This window comes from Bos mutus, chromosome 20 (assembly GCF_027580195.1).
Source record: "Bos mutus isolate GX-2022 chromosome 20, NWIPB_WYAK_1.1, whole genome shotgun sequence".
Classification (NCBI taxonomy): domain Eukaryota; kingdom Metazoa; phylum Chordata; class Mammalia; order Artiodactyla; family Bovidae; genus Bos; species Bos mutus.
The window spans coordinates 42,143,300-42,159,812 of NC_091636.1; the positions used below are offsets into that span (position 1 = coordinate 42,143,300).

Genomic DNA, 16,513 nt, shown 5'->3' on the forward strand with positions numbered 1-16,513 from the left:
TTTTTAGAGATGCTTAAAATTCAGTGTTAGAGCAAATAGCTCTGGAGAAAAAAGAGGACAGAAATTTGAATAGCAAAACAACAAAAAAATAAGTTGGCTATCAATTTTGAAATGAGGAAAACGGTCTTTCAGATATGCTAAACAGAAGGCGGGTGCCAAGTATGAAGCTACTGTTTTCCTCTCTCCTTTTCTATCACTTAAAAATCCTATTTTAAGTAATAGCTTGCTGTAGGTCAACATGCCAGAGTGGATTATTTCACTACTCTTTTACCTCCGAGTATGTGGGCTGAGATCTGGTTAGAAGAAATGAGTTTGTGTTTCTGATTCTATTTGCATATTTATCCTCATGAAAGAATATCACAGACAATTTTGATTCAATTGAAAGTGGATAATGTTGAAATTTTGCTAAAGTATATTGAGCACCTGTGATGGGAAGGCAGAAACCTGTTCTGCAGACTCTTGGCTTCTGAGATGTGTTCTGATGGAACAGCCAGGTCAAACAAGGTTGGAAAAGACCTTATGTCTTCTCTGCAGAATGCTCATTAGCGTATTGACTTTTCTGAAGTGAAATTTTGTAGCAATGATGATAAGCCTGTATTTAATCCAGTGTTTTCCAAACTTAACAGGGAAAGTTTTTTTTCCTCATATGACCCAATTAACACTACAGGATGGGTTAATGAACAAGCTACAGAATTTGTGTTTAATAGTATAGAGAATAAAATGAACAATTCTCTTCAATTTTCTTTAGGAAATCCTGGTTGGCTTTTATCTCTAAATTTTACTTGTATCATAGGCAACTAAGTTGCCTATATTAAAATTGGTCGGACAGTTTCTTTGTAATATTCAGAGGTACATCAAATGTACCTCAATACCACAGTGAGGGCAATAGATGACAAGATCTTCAGAAAAGTCAGTGATTATAATTTCAGGTCATAATTTTTGATAAAAAATATTAATTTTTAATATTAATTAATATAAATTGATTAAAATTAATTAATTTTTACAAACACAGTCTAGCATTAAAAAAATCCTCATGCCAGAGTGCTTGGCAAAGATGCAAAGATATCACAATTTGGTTTACCATTTTACCTAAACTAATGCATGCCTATATCTCCCTCCTAAATTTTCCCACATTTCTTGGGGGAAAAAAACCAATAAATTACTCCTTTATCTTATTATTTGAATAGAAAAAATATTTTCTTAAATAATACTAACACAAAAATGAAGGGCTTTGTAAGGTAGAATATATATTACAGTTAAATAGGTAAATACAGGTAAATAAACGCAGATAAAGGAACAGGTTTTAGGCAATCTGATCAGTATTTTTTTTTCCTCTATGTCTGAAAGATTTGTCCCTTTGTCTCCTAATTTTCTACCAGGTAAATGTATATATGACCAGTTTTTTTTTTTTTTTCTAACCTCAGCAATGAATAATTATAGCCACCCAACACATATTTAAGTGGAAGTTTTCTGGTGGAATATACGTGAAATATTTCATAGTGTTCAGCATCTTTAAACCTTTATTCCATTATTATGCATCTTCTTGACAGCAGGCTGGGGAAGCTGAAAATTCCACAGGTGAGTGAATTAGTACTGTGACAATTAGTCATGCTGGAAGAATGCCAGTACCAGTATATTTGTCATTATGTGGCCTTGGTACAGGTGTGGGATGACTGATGACCAATTAGGTAATGACAGTTCTCTCTTCTCATGGATAGGATATAAGGGGGACTGAGCGACCATATGGAGAAAAGCCCTCTAAAGACATCTATTCATTTCTAGTAGTCGAGATGGCACTGAGGTTGATTCAGTGGAAATTGCATTTTTCTTCATTTCCCACATTCTCTGTTATTTGCATAGACAAATCCTGCAGTGAAGAGTTACACGTCTGCGGCTGCACTCATCGTGTGCCCCACGGTACTGGCAGGGAAGAGGGATGCAGAGAATGGAGGTGTCAGCTGTTTAAAAACTCCTAAAGGCCATTTTAAAGAAAAATCGATCCCTGTGGATGTTGTGTGCAAACTCTACAAGCTGTTGCCACTTGAATATTAAATATTAGTTCTTTTTAATATCACAGATACCAAAATGTCAAGTATTTTACTTTTTTTTCTGCTTAGCTGGTAATAAGCTTTTAAAGTGGTACAAATTTAAGCAATGTCTCCAAGTATGGTAGAACATCAGTTTAGTTATCAGCCAGCTCTTTTTGTATCAACTTGGGGAAGCAAAAGAGAACTGTGGACAGCTTGTCTGTGAGCCCCCTCAGGGACAGTAACCCTGGGGGACATACCGTTCATCCTTGAAGAATTCCCCTAATTCCCCCTGCAAGAGATTCTACTCGAGCAAAAGGGATTATAGCAGGAGCAGAGAACTGGGGCCTAACCCAGTGCTTTGGCCACTGCCCACCATAACCAACTCCCACCACGCTCACTGCCCCTCACTGCACTCCAGCCACTGAAATGGGGCCAGACACACGTGAACATCTTGCCGCAAGACACACGTCACGGATCCTGGGTTCAGCACATCCGAAGGTGAGAAGGAGAGGACAGAAGAAAGGGTGTGTCCTTGTTAAAACTCAGTATGCAAAGCTACTAAAATTACTATGATCCACTCGTATTTGGTGTTTAGAGAGATAGCTTTCTCTACGAAATTCTATAGTTAAAAAAACGCCAACCAACTCTACACTGTTGAATATATAACTTAGCAATCCTCATGTAATAATATTACTCATGTAATACTACTTAATACTTCTTAAGTCAGGATTGCATGGTCGTCAAGATTATCAATGTTGGAGCCAGACTGCCTGGGTTTAAATTGCTATGAATTTGTGAAGATGCTTAATCTCACTGCACCTTAGTTTCTTGTTCTATAAATGGGAGTTATTATGGTAACTACTGCAGAGGGCGTTATAAGGATTAAATGGCATTACATGCACTTAAAACAATGACTGGCACTTAGTAAGGTATCAATACATATTAGCCATTGTTATCATTATTACTACCACTATTGTTATTGTTACTATTTGCGTTCCAAGTTTAGAATCCATCTACAGTAGCCTGCAAAAGTGTGCCAAAGATAGTATAGTTCCCTCTTAGGCTTAAATACTTTTTTATTTTTCAAGAGGCATTTCCAAGCGAGTCAAATTCTCTTAAAATTAAAGAATAGAAGCATTTAAAAATCAGAATTAGTCCATTTGCTAATTATTTTCCTTTGTGTAGACTTCAGTGTTTCACAGTAACAGTGTAGAAACAGAGAAGACAGAAGCTTTATGCCCACAGCCTGCTTCCAGAAGAATATGGGCAAAAATGAAAGTTCACCAGAAGACACACTCATTCGTAGATTCTATGTGTCTTTTCCCCCTTTCCATTTTGTTAATGTTCTGAAAATCATCTTTACTTTATTCAAGTGGAAACAATCAGAACTAACTTCGATGTTGTAATTTTACCTTGCAAAAATGGTACTGGATACACATTCTTTTATGATTTAACATGCTGATATTATATCAGATGAGAATTTGATATAGTCAAAATGAATGATATACCTATTTTAGATTTTAATCTAAAAATATGAAATGAAAAAGAAACCCCATATTCCAAACATGATCTTGTGCTACGTCGCTTTAGTTGTGTCTGATTCTTTGTGACCCTATGGACCGTAGCCCACCAGCTCCTATGTTTATGGGACTCTCCAGGCAATAATACTGGGGTGGGTTGCCATGCCCTTCTCCAGGTGATCTTCCCTACCCAGGGATCAAACCCGTGTTTCTTATGTCTCCTGCATTGGCCGGTGGGTCCTTTACCACGAGCACTGCCTGGGAAGCCCAAACATGACCTTAGATGCAACGCTGCTGACTTCTGAACAGTCAGACTATAGGAAAAGCACATGGCAAGTAGGAATCAGACGTGCTCGTTCATTCATAGGCGTCAGGCAGTAAGTAAAATGACAAAAAGTAAGAGCATACATAGACACCAAATTTTAAAATAGTAGGGATGGTTATTCAATTAGGAAAGAACCAAAGATTAGACGGGTAGGAATCAGTGAACTAAAATGGACTGGAATGGGTGAATTTAACTCAGATGACCATTATATCTACTACTGTGGGCAGGAATGCCTTAGAAGAAATGGAGTAGCCATCACGGTCAACAAAAGAGTCTGAAATGCAGTACTTGGATGCAATCTCAAAAACGACAGAATGATCTCTGTTCGTTTCCAAGGCAAACCATTCAATATCACAGTAATCCAAGTCTATGCCCCAACCAGTAATGCTGAAGAAGCTGAAGTTGAACGGTTTTATGAAGACCTACAAGACCTTCTAGAACTAACACCCAATAAAGATGTCCTTTTCATTATAGGGGACTGGAATACAAAAGTAGGAAGTCAAGAAACACCTGGGGTAACAGGCAAATTTAGTCTTGGAATACGGAATGAAGCAGGGCAAAGGCTAATAGAGTTTTGCTAAGAGAATGCACTGGTCATGGCAAACACCCTCTTCCAACAACACAAGAGAAGACTCTATACATGGACATCACCAGATGGTCAACACCAAAATCAGATTGATTATATTCTTTGCAGCCAAAGATGGAGAAGCTCTATACAGTCAGCAAAAACAAGACCTGGAGCTGACTGTGGCTCAGATCATGAGCTCCTTATTGCCAAATTCAGATTTAAATTGAAGAAAGTAGGAAAACCACTAGACCGTTCAGGTATGACCTAAATCAAATCCCTTATGATTATAGAGTGGAAGTAAGAAATAGATTTAAGGGACTAGATCTGATAGATAGAGTGCCTGATGAACTATGGATAGAAGTTCCTGACATTGTACAGGAGACAGGGATCAAGACAGTCCCCATGGAAAAGAAATGCAAAAAAGCAAAATGGCTGTCTGGGGAAGCCTTACAAATAGCTCTGAAAAGAAGAGAAGCGAAAAGCAAAGGAGAAAAGGAAAGATATAAGCATCTGAATACAGAGTTCCAAAGAATAGCAAGGAGAGATAAAAAAGCCTTCCTCAACGATCAATGCAAAGAAATAGAGGAAAACAACAGAATGGGAAAGACTAGAGATCTCTTCAAGAAAAGTAGAAATATCAAGGGAACATTTCATGCAAAGATGGGCAAAATAAAGAACAGAAATGGTATGGACCTAACAGAAGCAGAAGATATTAAGAAGAGGTGGCAAGAATACACAGAAGAACTGTACAAAAAAGATCTTCATGACCCAGATAATCACGATGGTGTGATCACTCACCTAGAGCTAGACATCCTGGAATGTGAAGTCAAGTGGGCCTTAGAAAGCATCACACGAACAGAGCTAGTGGAGATGAAGAAATTCCAGTTGAGCTCTTTCAAATCCTGAACGATGATTCTGTGAAAGTGCTGCACTCAATATGCCAGCAAATTTGGAAAACCCAGCAGTAGCCACAGGACTGGAAAAGGTCAGTTTTCATTCCAATCCCAAAGAAAGGCAATGCCAAAGAATGCTCAAATACCGCACAATTGCACTCATCTCACATGCTAGTAAAGTAATGCTCAAAATTCTCCAAGCCAGGCTTCAGCAATACATGAACTGTGAACTTCCTGATGTTCAAGCTGGTTTTAGAAAAGGCAAAGGAACCAGAGATCAAATTTGCCAACATCCGCTGGATCATGGAAAAAGCAAGAGAGTTCCAGAAAAACAACTATTTCTGCTTTATTGACTATGCCAAAGCCTTTGACTGTCTGGATCACAATAAATTGTGGAAAATTCTGAAAGAGATGGGAATACCAGACCACCTGACCTGACTCTTGAGAAACCTGTATGCAGGCCAGGAGGCAACAGTTAGAACTGAACATGTAACAACAGACTGGTTCCAAATAGGAAAAGGAGTATGTCAAGGCTATATATTGTCACCCTGCTTATTTAACTTATACGCAGAGTACATCATGAGAAACGCTGGGCTGGAAGAAGCACAAGCTGGAATCAAGATTGCTGGGAGAAATATCAATAACCTCAGATATGCAGATGACACCACCCTTATGGCAGAAAGTGAAGAGGAACTAAAAAGCCTCTTGATGAAAGTGAAAGTGGAGAGTGCAAAAGTTGGCTTAAAGCTCAACATTCAGAAAACGAAGATCATGGCATCCAGCCCCATCACTTTATGGCAAATAGATGGGGAAGCAGTGGAAACAGTGTCAGCCTTTATTTTTTGGGGCTCCAAAATCACTGCAGATGGTGACTGCAGCCATGAAATTAAAAGATGCTTACTCCTTGGAAGGAAAGTTATGACCAACCTAGATAGCATATTCAAAAGCAGAGACATTACTTTGCCAACAAAGGTCCATCTAGTCAAGGCTATGGTTTTGCCAGTGGTCATGTATGGATGTGAGAGTTGGACTGTGAAGAAAGCTGAGCACTGAAGAATTGATGCTTTTGAACTGTGATGTTGGAGAAGACTCTTGAGAGTCCCTTGGACTGCAAGGAGATCCAACCAGTCCATTCTGAAGGAGATCAGCCCTGGGATTTCTTTGGAAGGACTGATGCTAAAGCTGAAACTCCAGTACTTTGGCCACCTCATGCGAAGAGTTGACTCATTGGAAAAGACTCTGATGCTGGGAGGGATTGGGGGCAGGAGGAGAAGGGGACGACAGATGATGAGATGGCTGGATGGCATCACCGACTTGATGAACATGAGTTTGGGTGAACTCTGGGAGTTGGTGATGGACAGGGAGGCCTGGCGTGCTGGGATTCATGGGGTCGCAAAGAGTCGGACACTACTAGCAACTGAACTGAACTGAACTGAACTGAACTAGTGGAGAAGAACACGCCTGCCAATGCGGGAGACACAAGAAACTTGGGTTGGATCCTTGGGTTGGGAAAGTTCCCCGGAAGAGGGCATGGCAACCCACTCCAGTATTCTTGCCTGAAGAATCCCATGGGCATTGGAGCCTGGCGGGCTACAGTCCATAGGGTCAAGAATTGGACACAACTGTAGCAACTTAGCATGCACACAAAAATTAGACAGTAGGGCAGGAAAGTATATAAAGCAAAATGGATATTGTACCATTTGCCCTCATCCCCTCATGACATCAAGAGCAAACTAGGTAGAAATATTAAAAAAACTTTGTAAAAATGAACCCTGAACTTCCTAATTATAGCCCAATGACAGTTTAGCAATGAACTTAAAAGATTTCTTAATAGATCATGTCTCTACTTTTTATTTTCATTTTTGCCGGAATCTGTTTTTTAGGAGGAGGAGATTTCTATTTCTTATAGGCAATTGTTTGCTCTAAAATATGATATGCAAAAGGGGTTGCTCTAGAAAAATAGTTTGAATCTTTGCAGAAGCCTTTTTTTAGTGATGTGTAGAAGGTAATTAAGATGTTTATGGATGGTGGGGCAAAGTCCACATAGCATTCATAATTGCATATTTTGAAAATTTATTTGCCTGGCAGCCAGTATGGATGTATACCTCAGTCTTCACAAGAGCATATAGTCAAGTCCAGCTTTTATTAATGCATGCCATTTAGAAGAAGCCTGGGTCTCATTAATTCAGGTTCTACCAATTTAGAATATGTGATAATTAATGCAGAAGCTTGGTTGAAGTTTTCCTTTGATTAGCAAAATCTTTCCCCCTAGATTATTGCAAACTAATAATGTAAAATATTTCATAGGATATATAGAATGGGAAGACAAACTACAATGTCTTCAAGTTCCCTGGAATACTTTGGAATCACCTTTTATTTGCAAATAATATGCTAATTAGAAAACATCTCTATTGATTGAATTGCTTCCACAGCAACTCATGTTTGATAACAGTTTGAACTATCTGGTTTTGAGATACTGATTTTATTATACTATTTACAGACAAACAAATAAGTAAATACTAGACAGATTTAAAGGCAATATAATTACTTTGAAGTTTTAGAATTCAGACTTAGCATACATTTATTCTGGTGTTCCTGATTAATTCTAATCAGTACAATATTACTATAATGCCATCTAGGCTTACAAATTAAACCAAGTACATTCATTTGTTTTTGGTATGCAGAGCCTTAACTTTGGCACTGAAAGCCCAGTCAGCATTCACTAAAGCAACATTATTAATATACTTGAACCATTTACCCTAGCAAGAGAATGTTTTTTAAAATCTGTTATGAAATGATTTTTTCAAATAAATGGTGTTGCACAGAAATACTGTAGCATAGCACTTTGCATGACTCTGCTCACAGAAAATATTTCTGAAAATATTATCTACCCATAAATCATCCTAACGCATTGGCATAACCCATTAGTAATGCTTTTAACATATGTACCATGAATCCCTGAGGCTTCCCTGGTGGCTTAGTGGTAAAGAAGTTGCCTGCAAGGCAGGAGATGTGGGTCCGTGGCTTTGATCCCTCAGTCAAGAAGATCTCCTGGAGAAGGAAATGGGAACCTACTCCAGTTTTCTTGCCTGAAAATCCCATGGACGGAGGAGCCCTGAGGCTGGAGTCCATGGGGTCGAAAGTGTAGGACACGACTTAGCAACTAAACCACCACCAGCAGCATAAATTCCTACTGAATTTTTGGTACATCTCACATTTACTGTCCATGAAGTAACAAGTGAAAGTCGCTCAGTTGTGTCTGACTCTTTGTGACCTCATGGACTATCAGTCAGTCAGTTCAGTCGCTCAGTCGTGTCCCACTCTTTGCGACCCCATGAAGCGCAGCATGCCAGGCCTCCCTGTCCATCACCAATTCCCGGACTTCACTCAGACTCACGTCCATCGAGTCAGTGATGCCATCCAGCCATCTCATCCTCTGTCGTCCCCTTCCCCTCTTGCCCCCAATCCCAACCAGCATCAGAGTCTTTTCCAATGAGTCAACTCTTCGCATGAGGTGGCCAAAGTACTGGAGTTTCAACTTTAGCATCATTCCTTCCAAAGAAATCCCAGGGCTGATCTCCTTCAGAATGGACTGGTTGGATACGATGGAGTCTATCAAATTCTCCAAGCCATAATACTGGAGTGGGTAGATGTTCCCTTTTCCAGGGGATCTTCCCAACCCAGGGATCCAACCCAGGTCTCCTGCATTGCAGGCAGGTTCTTTACCTGCTGAGTCACCAGGGAAGCCCATATAAAGTAGGAAACAGCTGGTTATTTACACCTATTTAGCATTTCTTTTTGGAGAAGGAAATGGTAACCCACTCCAGTGTTCTTGCCTGGAGAATCCCAGGGACGGGGGAGCCTGGTGGGCTGCCGTCTATGGGGTCGCACAGAATCGGACACAACTGAAGTGACTTTGCAGCAGCAGCAGCATTTCTTTTGACCCTATTGTATTCCAACTCAGCCTGAAATCTCTCCATTCCCACACCATCTTTGAGTGCACTGGGGACGAGGATGGTCTTTACTTCATTAAAACCCAGCAAATCAAAGAAACAGGACTGTGATATCAGGATGAATTAAACAGAGTGAAGCCAAAGGGGCACGTCTTCCTACAGGTAAATCTTTAAAAATATATATGTTGCTGCTAAGTTGCTTCAGTCGTATCTGACTCTGTGCAACCCCATAGATGGCAGCCCACCAGGCTCCCCCGTCCCTGGGATTCTCCAGGCAAGAACACTGGAGTGGGTTGCCATTTCCTTCTCCAATGCATGAAAGTGAAAAGTGAAAGGGAAGTCACTCAGTTGTGTCGGACTCTTAGCGACCCCATGGACTGCAGCCCACCAGGCTCCTCCATCCATGGGATTTTCCAGGCAAGAGTACTGGAGTGGGGTGCCATTGCCTTCTCCAATACATGTTCTTTATTCTGAGAGGAGTTTTACAGCCAATTAAGTTGGTTCACAATCAATTTTTGGATAACCCAAGGAACTTTGTTTTGAATAGGTTGCCACCTGCTGTGAATAAAAATAAGTCTATAGTACATGGCTGATCTTCTAGAAGTGGTGACATAAGGATAGAACCAATTTAAAATTTTTGGTAGAGATTTTACATGAAGTCTTCATTTCTAAACCTCCATTTCATTTTTCTATAAATGTCAAAGTCACTGTTGAGTAAAATTGGTTCCGTTTCGTGTGTATAATGAACTCCACTGAAATGTGTCAAACAGCCTAGGCATCTTCCATCACATAGCATTCCTCTTGTGCCAGTGAATCATTATGGCAACAGTTATCCAATGCTGCCCGAATTTTTTGTAAATGTTTATATTTGTGGATAATATGCCAATCTGTTTGCAAACTATTGAAACAGATGAAGCTATTTCAACAGTATTACCCTTGTGCTAAAATGATATTCTAGACATTGCATTAATGAAGATAAAATCAAATGTATTACAGCACAGAAAATGGTGTTTTATATGTAGTTGAGGCTTAAGGAATATTTGTTGAGTTGAAATACTCAGTTGGGACCAGAAATCCCCAAAACTTGAATCAAAAAGACAGAATTCTTTTTCCATGGGGGTTGGGGTGATCCAAACTATTTTATCATTAGAGGAAGTATCAGATATGGTTAAGAACAGATTCTGGCAGGTCATGTCTGGGTTAGCTCAGCCTCATCCAACACTAGCTGGGCAAGTAGAGGATGGGTGTGTGTCTACATTTTAAAAAAAATCTATAAAACACAATGATATTAACAGTATCTACCTCGTAGGATGGCTGTGAGAATAAAATGAATGAGTCCTCATGAGGTCTTAGCTATTAAGATGCTCACAAATACCTAAATGGTATCTTAGCAGAGGACACACTTTGCCTCTTGCACATCTCTTGTTTTACCTTTTACAGTTGAGAAACTGTGGCAGTGGCTCATCTTTAAAGATCAGCACATGCCTATTTCTGGATTAATTTGGAGCCACAGAAGCTCTAGTGACATCTTCGTTTCTGGAATGGAGGGAGCTGCCTCCTGAATCATGTTGGCACTTGCTTACGACTCTTCTGGATGCCTGCATAATGTGTGCTCAACTGTCTTTCAATTGCCTTTTGCCATCTCATGTTCTCTGCAGTTTCCTTGAACCTGCTTGCTTCAGTCCTTTATGTGTATTGCCTGGCTCCTTGTGCATGCTGTCTTTTCCCAAAAGATTTACTTGTGTGAACAAAGGAGAAGAGAAAGCATTTTATGCTTGTAACTAGCTATTCATGGCATGAATTTTGAACATTTCTGTAGCAAATTATATGTTCAGGTTGCAGAACTGTATGAAAGACTTGGTTTCCTATTACTCCCTGCTTGTACATTAGGCTCTTCTGCAGCTTTGTTAATTCTTTTGGACGCGTGGCCAGTTAAGACAATGAGCTTGAATAAGACTGCAAGGTGTCAAAAACCACTTGCACATTCTTGTGAATGATTTCAGGGAGTTTGGTCTTCTTTCAATAGCTCAATGAAAGGGCAGCTGGAGGGTACTGGCTGGGAGTTACAAGGCTACCTTGGTGGGGTGAGGAGTTCAAAACAAATTTAACTTTATTATACTACAAAAGGAGTCACATGGTTGGGTTTACCATAAAGTCACTGTGAAACCTGGCACATCACAGATGATTTTTAAAGGCTCCTACTCATGAAAAGTGCTATGAAGAGTGGAGATGTTGTTCTTATTCTCGCTGATATAATGTCTAAGCCTTTATCACTTATATGAAGTCTAGCACATAGTAATAAATTTGCTGTGTTCTGTCCCTGAACTATGTGCTGGGCACTGTGCTTAGCACATCACAAATATTGTCTTCATTTAATTCTCATGAAAATCTGTGGGGTAGAGAATATGCTTATAACTTCTGCAGGTGAGAAACTGAAGTTTAGAGAAGCTGAGTGACTTGTCCAGGGTCATGTAATGCGGACATGATGAAGCCAGACTCTAGCCCTGACATATGACTCTGGAGTCCTTGTTCTGAACTCACTCTGACGAGTCACAGGCCGCCAGGTTGCTGCCCATGAGAAGCACTCAGTATAGCTGTGACCTTACAGCAGAATCTTCACAACTCCCCTAAAAATATAACAACAATATAGGTCTCTGAGAGGTAAAAATAGTTGTCACAAAATGTCTTAACAAATAAGGATGGCAACAATGTTTTCTTTTGTCCCATGCAATGAGATAAATGCTTTTGAAACATGTAGTCTTAAAGACAATTCTTTGAAATGGAGACCATCACTCTTATCCTTCACTCTAGAGACAAGAGAGACAGGCTTGGAGGGACCGGATGCTTTGCCCAAGGGGGCGTAGCTAGTGGCTGGTAGAACTTGGATCAAACCCAGCTCATCTACAGGCTCCTTCTTAACCATAACATTCACTATCTCATTTGTATTTTGCTCATGGAAACAGCATCTAGCTTTTATTTACTCTCATTTCAGACAAGATTTGAACAAATTTATCATCAGGTTTCTAAATCCCCAGCAAATTAAAGAGACTGTGTAACGAGTACTGGAGGCTGGAGTCCCATTAGTAGGAGAAAGGCATCAAAAGGCAGGCAGAAAACCAAAGAGAAAATGGACGGAGTCAGGGACTGGCCCTCGCAGTCAGGTGACACTCTGTATTCCTATGCCGAGGACAATGTCTGAACACACCCCAGGTGTACACCGGTAAAATACAGTGGATGTATGGATGAACACATGAGTGTCTGAATATAAGGATGACTAAACACATGACTTGATGGCTCTATGACTAATAACGGTAAGGATGGACATACCTCACAGCACTTGAGTGAAATTTGGCACATGAATAGTCACGATGATGACTTTGAATCATTAAGAAGAGTTCCTAGTTTTCTTGAACTTTTGGCTTGAAAAGGCATGGATATGCAGAATGAACACAAGCAATATGATCGTCCAAAGTTACAACAATGATATTCATTTGTCCATACCACATGGCATGTAGGGTCTTAGTCCTCTGACCAGGGACTGAACCTGGGCCCTTGGCACTGAGAGTGCAGAGTCCTAACCTCTGGGCTGTGCTGCTGCTGCTGCTAAGCCGCTTCAGTCGTGTCCAACTCTATGCGACCCCATAGATGGCAGCCCACCAGGCTCCCTGTCCCTGAGATTCTCCAGGCAAGAACACTGGAGTGGGGTGCCATTTCCTTCTCCAATACATGCATGCATGCTAAGTTGCTTCAGTCATGTCCATGAGGGAATTCCGACAGTGGTATTTGGAAACACTGGGTGTTAGGCCTCACTGTCTTTCTCTCTCTTACTCCCTGTGTTATTTATCTCAGGCAAGCTCTTCCCCACTCTGAGCTTTTGTTTCTCATGTGTAAAATTAGGGCTGGTGAGCTGATCAGTTCAGTTCAGTTCAGTTGCTCAGTCGTGTCTGACTCTTTGCGACCCCATGAATCGCAGCACACCAAGCCTCCCTGTCCATCACCAACTCCCGGAGTTCACTCAGACTCAAGTCCATTGAGTCAGTGATGCCATCCAGCCATCTCATCCTCTGTCGTTCCCTTCTCCTCTTGCCCCCAATCCCTCCCAGCATCAGAGTCTTTTCCAATGAGTCAACTCTTCGCATGAGGTGGCCAAAGTACTGGAGTTTCAGCTTTAGCATCATTCCTTCCAAAGAAATCCCAGGGCTGATCTCCTTCAGAATGGACTGGTTGGATCTCCTTGCAGTCCAAGAGACTCTCAAGAGTCTTCTCCAACATCACAGTTCAAAAGCATCAATTCTTCAGCACTCAGCCTTCTTCACAGTCCAACTCTCATATCTATACATGACCACAGGAAAAACCATAGCCTTGACTAGACGGACCTTTGTTGACAAAGTATTATCTCTGCTTTTCAATATGCTATCTAGGTTGGTCATAACTTTCCTTCCAAAGAGCAAGCATCTTTTAATTTCATGGCTGCAGTCACCATCTGCAGTGATTTTGGAGCCTCCAAAAATAAAGGCTGACACTGTTTCCCCATCTATTTCCCATGAAGTGATGGGACCGGATGCCATGATCTTCGTTTTCCGAATGTTGAGCTTTAAGCCAACTTTTTCACTCTCCACTTTCACTTTCATCAAGAGGCTCTTTAGTTCCTCTTCACTTTCTGCCATAAGGGTGGTGTCATCTGCATATCTGAGGTTATTGATATTTCTCCCGGCAATCTTGATTCCAGCTTGTGTTTCTTCCAGTCCAGCGTTTCTCATGATGTACTCTGCATATAAGTTACATAATCAGGGTGACAATATACAGCCTTGACGTACTCCTTTTCCTATTTGGAACCAGTCTGTTGTTCCATGTCCAGTTCTAACTGTTGCTTCCTGACCTGCATACAGATTTCTCAAGAGGCAGGTCAGCTGATACCCACAGATAAAAGATCACTGTGGTTAGAAGCACACTCTGAGCCAGTTTATCCACATGTATCCCAGCATCAGTACTTATTAGTCCTGAGAAGTGAGCAAGTGGCTTGATAGTCTGTGCTTTAATTTCCTGATTTTCAAATTAAGAATGGTACAGTTTTAGGATTTCAGTGGAGGCCCTTCCCAGGTGGCACCAATGATAAAGAACCCACCTGCCAATGCAGGAGATGTAAGAGATGTGGGTTTGATCCCTGGGTGGAGAAGATCCCCTGGAGAAGGGAATGGCAACTCATTCCAGTATTCTTGGCTGGAGAATCCCATGGACAGAGGAGTCTGGTGGGCTACAGTCATAGGGTCATACAGTCGGACACAACTGAAGCCACTTAGCATGCACGCAGAGGCACCTGATAGACAGCACTTCTCTTTCTCTTCGAAATTTCAAAGATATTAAGAAAGCAACAACCATAATAAAGTAGTGTTGGATAGACACCAAAATATCACCTTTATTAGTAAAAAAGAAGCCAGTTGGAAAGGGAGATTAGTTTGAAAGTCTAGTGGGCTTGTTAAGGAAACCCAGCATTAGGCAGACTCCCCACTAGAGTTGGGGTTACATTATATTTTGCTTTTCTTTTACAAAAGCAGAAGTGGCTGCTACCCACTGACAGCAGGCTCCAAATCTACAGTTGGAAGCCAGAGGGAATCACTTTCTGCTTTCAGCTCTGGCTGGCTCAGGTTCAAAACCCAGAGGTCTGGAGGAAGTGATCAGGCAGAATCTGTTTTAATCCCCATGAATTAAAAAAAGATCATTAGAGACACCAGTGATCCTGAGAGCTGGTAAATCGCTTATCAATTAGCAACAATTCTTGTACTTAAAGCTTCCCTTTTTTGGAGTTGTTTTCAGCAGCACAAAAAGGGGAAAAGAAGTATGAATAATTTAAAGACTGGGAGTTAAAACTTCCCTTAAAATATTTCTCACTTCAAGTCAATCAATGCATTACAAGCAAAATGAATTCCTTTCCATCTCTCGTTACCTTTCCCACCATCCCTGTTCTCCCTACACACATAGAGAAATATGGCAAAAAGTGATGATGTGCTTTGTACATTTACCTGTTAACACTGAAAAGCTACACTGGCTATTCTCACCCCAAAGAACAGCACTATTTACGGAGGTGTAACCTTTTACAGCAAGTTGTAATGGGAAAAAATAATTGAAGCCCCACTTGCTATTTGGATAGCTTCATTCATTCAGTGTGTTTTATGCAACACTTTATTTGCAGAGGGTCCGTAACCTAAATTAGATCCTTCTCATAATATCCTGGTGTAATAACTCTGAAGAAATTTAATTGAATAAATATTGTATAACAACTTCAAGAGGTACTGCAACATTTAAAGGTTTATTCCCTGAGACTAACTAAAGTAGAAAAGGGCCTGTGGAGTTGGGGAAGTCTTAGCTGATTCAGGCTAATGTTAACTGACCACCAAATGTGACTTGAACTAGACAGGAAGACAATGTGCTTGAATGGGTTGCTAGATGTTTTATCAGTTTTGATTGCCTCCATTTAAAAACTTTAATTAGAACCTCTGTTTACTCGAGTCAAATTGTGCATAAAATTTCATGCAAAACATTTTAAAAGGGAATTTTAATTATACCACAAAGAAATGCCCTTGCTCCATGTTTACTAAACACTTGCCAGAGCAAGTTAATTAATACATGTTTAAATAAGTGAAAGAAGAAGAAGGGAAACAGGAACAAAAAAATCACATTCATCTTTTGTCAAGTTACCCTGCAGTTGTCAAAGAAGTTCAATTTCCAATTTAACGACTGCACCATCGCAGTGTACATGTGTAATTATAAACAGTGGGGCACCGGGACACAGTGAAGGCCAGCGGAAAGCTAATTCTCGGTGAAAGTTGTTGTTCAAAATAATTGTGCATTGTTACTTGATGTTCTGCAGTCATCAAGTCAAGCACTTTTCAATTTCTTTCATCTATTAATTATTCCAAGGTAGAAAATTAGAAAGTTCGCATGGTAATTTTTTAATAGGTCAGTAATATGCTTTTTATTTATTTAAAGCTACAGAAAAATACCCTTTAATGTAAAGAGCATAATATGTAGAAAAAGAAAAATTTTGATGATACTGAGTTTGTAGTTCTAATTTTAACATGCTACCAGCTTTTCAGCTTTATCTTTTCAAAATCCCGTTTTCCTCGTCTATTAATGTAAGCCATACTGCTTGTGTTGGTAAAATAGATGTTGAAAAACAGCTGATAATCTATAAGAAAAACCAGATGAAATCAATCTCTCTGGGAT

At 40.2% G+C, this 16,513-nt stretch overlaps 1 protein-coding gene across 3 annotated transcripts in view; it reads right to left on the reverse strand.

The window, feature by feature from the left end:
- Positions 1–16,513, reverse strand: part of CDH6 (cadherin 6) — a 148,256-nt gene that overhangs the window by 64,374 nt on the left and 67,369 nt on the right. The gene's annotated exons all lie outside the window — the stretch shown is intronic.